Consider the following 5,069-nt stretch of genomic DNA (forward strand, 5'->3'; position numbering starts at 1 on the left):
TCAGCAGAGGAGCAGGGACTGGAGACATCCAGGGTGGAGTCACACACAAAACCCCCACTTGCATTTCCCTAAGAAGGAAATCAGAAAACATTTCATCAATGAAACATGAGTAAAAGAAACGCACACAGAGCTCCCTGAGCTAGAGGCAGAAAGCTGTGTCATTCATGAGCACTGCGTGTGTGCAGCTGGCCTGGGGAGAGGAGACTGAGAACTGGTCCCAGCCCCTCACTCTTGCTTGCCTCTCACCATCAAAGGAAGAGATTGGGAGGCACAGGAGCAGGAAGAAGATCCTAGCTCTGAAAGGTGAGGCTCTACTGCTCCGCGGACTCCCCAGAGGTGACTGAGCATCCCCTGTCCCTGAGGAAGTCATTTGCAGAGGCCTGAGAGGAAGCTCCTGGGAGGGAAATCAGAACCCGGGGCCTCCTCAGATTCCCTGTGGGAATGAAGCCATGGGCCCGGGAATCGGTATTGCCCATAAGGGGGCGCTGTGGGGGAAGGGAGCAAGGCCTGCCAAGATATGGGGGGAGGTCGGGAAGGCTCCAGGTCCATGTAGACAGCGGTTCTCCTCGGCCATGGCTGACTCTTCTTAGAGACCACCCCTGTCCGCTCTCCCCACAAGATGGCTGTGACACCCATGACAGGATGTATGTGGAAGCACGTTTTGCAAATGACAAAGTTCTGCACAGTGCACACCTTGCTGTCACCACTGGGGTCATGTGGTCTTGGAGAAAAATGCGTGGGCTTCAGGGTCTAGTTCCCCGTGATGTCCCCTAAAGAGACATCCACTCAGCCGCCTGTGAGGTTTGCTGGCACCGCCCTCCGCACTGTAACCCCATCTCCTGACTTCCAGCTTGCAGAATCCTCCTAAGGGAGCTGGAGGAGACTCAGGACCTGATCAACCTTCTGGAAAGATGAGGAGATTCCCCCTTCTTTCCATGTCCTCCTTTCTACCAGGGCCTGTGATACAACCCTAGGGCCTGGTGGTGACCTGGGAGGGGGAGGTCGTGGAAAGGGGGTAGGAGTGGATTGAAACTCTGGGGCAGGCATAGACAGAGCTTTGTGAAGCCAGCAGTGGAGGAGGTGGAGGAGCTGTGGGTACCAGGTGCCCAGCCTTCCCAACCTCCCAGTCCCACCTGCCCCTGGCTGCAGCTTGTGCCTTGTATCTCCAGCAACCACCTGGGAAAGTTTGCTGGGGAAGGCGACTCCCACGTGCCCTTAGGTGGAGTCCCCCAGGTGACATGTACAAATCAGCGCCTGCTAAGGCCCAGCAGCCACATAGGAAATGAATGCAAGATCCATCTCCCCCAGCTTGTCTCCAAAGGCTCCAGCAACTGCTCAGACCTCCACCCCATCATCAGGCACGTCGACCTTCTCAGAGCCTTTTGGACCACACTCAACCCTGAGTGCCTCCAGGCCACCAGAGCCCTTGCTTCCCCTAAAATGACCTGCACCCTGGCTACATATGCTTTTTCCTCCTTCACCACAGCCCCCTGTTCCCGTGGCCTCCTCTCCACCTCCACCCAGCTCCGGCCTGGCTGGATTTCAGTGTGGCTCCACAGTATGCCCCGTCCCCCCGAGCTGCCTTTTCCACAACCAGGGGCTGCCTTCTCCAACCAGGGTGATCTCCGGCTTTGGGTGCTCCAGTGATCCCATCTGGGACCTCTCCTGCTGGAGGGAGGCTGCCACCACCTGGGGCCTCTCCACCTGCTCACATGGCAAATCCCAGCAACAGCATCTTCCCGACCACCCCCCAGAGTATTCCTTCTGGGGAGACCCCACACCCAGGCAGATGGAGGTAGGTGCCTGCACATTCATCCACCCCGACATGCAGAAGCTGCTGGAAACTCTCATCACCAAGAGAGCAGTGATGAAGATGTGGCAGGTGAAAGATAGGGGGCAGCAGACTACCTGCAGATGACATCACTGGGGAAACAGTGGGACATCACGACTCTAAATCCCTTCTGGAATATGACAACCCAACCACAGCAGCTGCCTGGTCCTCAGCAGGTCTCTGACATCATGGCCATGGGGGACCAATTAGAGCAGAAATGCAGCCAGCTCTTCTGAGACCTCCCCTCTTTCAATAGTGAGTCCCTGGTGGCCATGGCCTGGGTTTCTAGAAACCCTTCCTCACAGAATGCACACTCTGAACCATTGGATAAAGCCTCCAATTCTCTTCCAGGTGAACCTGAAGTTGAGGCATCCTCACAGCTTTCCCAGGCACAACTCCAGCCCCACACATGGCCCAGCCCCAACCTTTCACTTCAACCTGGCCCCAGTCCCAGCCCCCCGCTCTGGTTGGGATCCAGATGCAGGCCAACTTCTCACCCCCATGCCAAGCCTACCATGCTCTTCTCCACCCCAGATTAGGGTCTGTGGAGCATCTTGCCCTACATCCCAGGAGAGGACAGTCTGTCAACCCCACTGGAAAGGAGTATCTTGAATGGCCCTTGCAGAAGTGACCAAACTGGAAGAGAGTTTTTTCCCTTTCTCCTCAAAAAGTCTCAGGCTGTCCTGAGCCAGCCCACTGACCACCTTTGCAAGGAGAGGCCAGCCTCCCAGAGCCCTAAGTCAGTCCCCATCCTTCCCAGGGTTGCCACCAGCCCTGAGCTCCCAGAGCACCAGTGGCAAGGAAGTAGTGCCATGCACCAGGAGGAGTCCTGTGGCCCTCCCAGCAGATTCCATCTGGAGACATGCTGCAGCCTGAAGGGGAATTCCCAGGGAAAACCCAGAGTCAGGCTGAAGACACACAGCGGGCCCGTTTGCCCTCCCAGGCTTCTGAATTTGAAGAAAAGGCCAGGAATGATATGCAGAAGACAGGGCTCAGGAGCTCTGGAAGGTTCTCTGGGAAGAGGTGCTTAGGGTCCAAACTGGAGCCACTACCAAGCCAGGATCACGGCACAGGAAGGACTTCAGCGAAGGTTCTGGAGAAAGATGAGGAGGAGGCAGAAGGTGACTTCAGGAAGCCCTGGAAGTACCAATCAGTAAGTTCCACACCCAGGGACCCAGACAGGAAGCATTTGGAAAACAAGCTGCAGGTCCATCTGGACAGGAAGGTGGGGGAGATCAAGGAGAGCTGGATTCCCGTGTCTGTGTATTGCTCCTGGTTCATGGCCAAACGTGCTGTTCCCAAGTCTGACACCCACAGGAAACCGGGGAAGCTGACATCCTGGAGGGGTGGGAAAGCCCGTGTAAACACCTCCCAGGAACTTTCCTTCCTTCATCCCTGCACCCGGCAGATGCTGGAAGCACATCCTTTCAGGTTCCGTGTGAGGCACAGGTGGGGTCCAGACCTCTAGTCCCTGGGGTCCATAAATATCCAGGCAGGTGAGGCTCAGCCCCCACTGCTCCCACACTCCACCTTTTCTCTCTGGGCCTCCTTGGAATCTCGGGTTGAATCTATAGCCAAGGTTGCCATTTTATTGAGAAAACCTCCCCAGAATGGTCCAGGAGACAACAGAACAACAGGCAAGTCAGTCCCCACTGTGAGTTGCCCTGTCCCTGCCCCACCACCTGAGCAGGAGGAAGGCCAGAGGGCTCCAAGAGGGTCCCAGTCAGCTGACACCCATGAGCAATCAGAGGCCTCTCCGACTGGACAGGAGGACAGGGCGTCCTCTCAGTCCCCCATGTGCAGCCTTGTAGGCAGAACCTGGTGGAGCGGGACTGTCCTGGGGTCCAGGAAACCCAACCTTGAGGGGAGTGTGGATTCAGAAATGGCTGGGAATGAGGCATAACTTGAGATTGAGAGCATGTCCCCAGGAGACCCCTGTCATAGTAGATCCCTGCAAGAGCTCAGCATAGGGTCCCAGTGGGCGAGGACCAGAGATGCCCTGGAGGCACTGGAGGCTGAGGAGGAGAAGCCCCGTACTTGGGAAGCCACCTTGGGAGCCAGTGTGAGGGCAAGTTTGGGAAGTGTTCAGGTGCATCTGAGGAGCACAGGAACTCTGGGGACCACTAGTAACCTCTCAGTGTCTACAATCTGTGTTGCTCAGGATCCAGGGCAGCTGTGTCTGAAAGCACAGGTGGTCAGTGAGATTACACTCTCAGTGCAGGTAGACAGAGCAGAGCTACCAGGCCATATCTCCAGCATCCTCCTCCAGGAGGGTCCCACAGGCCTGTGCCTTCAGTCTGCCACATGGATATGCTCCCAGTCACAGACAGGCCACCCACTCAGGACCCACTCTCCACCTCCCAGAATGTGTCCAGTAGGAACACGAAAGCTTGCCAGTGGCCATGTGCCCTCCTGTGGAAGGGAGGGGACAGACTGGGGCAGCAGGAGCCTGTGAGCCCAAAAGTGAAGGCCCCACAGAAGAGTCAGAAGACGCTGGGCTCTGTGGACAAGGGCAAAGCCCACAGAAGGCCCAGACCAGGGCAGCAGGGACACAGGTCCAAGGGACCCAGGACCTCCAAAGCCAATGGGAGGAGCCGCTCTGCTCACACCGGGGAAATAGGAGACAAACAAGGAAGGAAATACAACCAGCCTCAGTCGGAGGAGAGACAGGCACCACCAGAAAGCAACATCCAGAGAAAGATAAGTCACAGTCCACAGGGTCTACACACCAGGAAAAGAGGCGCAGGGCAGGAAGACGTCCTGCAGAAAGGCAAGCCTGGGGCAGATGCTGTCCAGAGCTGGAGGTCTGGCCCACCAAGGTTGTTTATGGACAGCATGGCTGATGAAGCCCAGGCCATCATCAAAGTTGTGGGTCAAATCCTGGTGGACAAACTGAGGCTTCAGCAGGGACGTGGTCCCTCAGAAGTTAATCGCCACAAAGGCGACCTCCATGCCCAGGAGAATGTGCCTTCCTGCTGCCACGGGAGTCACTACCACCAGGAACATAACAGAGAGATGAGAGCCCTGGCCTGCAGCCCCAAAGCCACCCCCAAGGGCCACAACTGTCCTGTCAAAAACAAGGGCATCAGAGACAGAGACAGCAGATGGGCCCGACCTCCCAGGGAGACTATGTCCCAGCTGGTCCCCAACACCACAGGCCACAAGTGGCAAGCACCTCCGGTGGCCCCATCCACAGCCACAGGAACTGAGGTCTACACAGAGGTGCCTTGCTTCCTGA

The 5,069-nt window shown here is 56.9% G+C and overlaps 1 pseudogene; it reads left to right on the forward strand.

The window, feature by feature from the left end:
• The first annotated feature begins 1,447 nt into the window (after positions 1–1,447).
• Positions 1,448–5,069, forward strand: LOC139358902 (spermatogenesis-associated protein 31E1-like; annotated as a pseudogene).

This window comes from Macaca nemestrina, chromosome 15, assembly GCF_043159975.1.
Source record: "Macaca nemestrina isolate mMacNem1 chromosome 15, mMacNem.hap1, whole genome shotgun sequence".
Taxonomy (NCBI): Eukaryota; Metazoa; Chordata; class Mammalia; order Primates; family Cercopithecidae; genus Macaca; species Macaca nemestrina.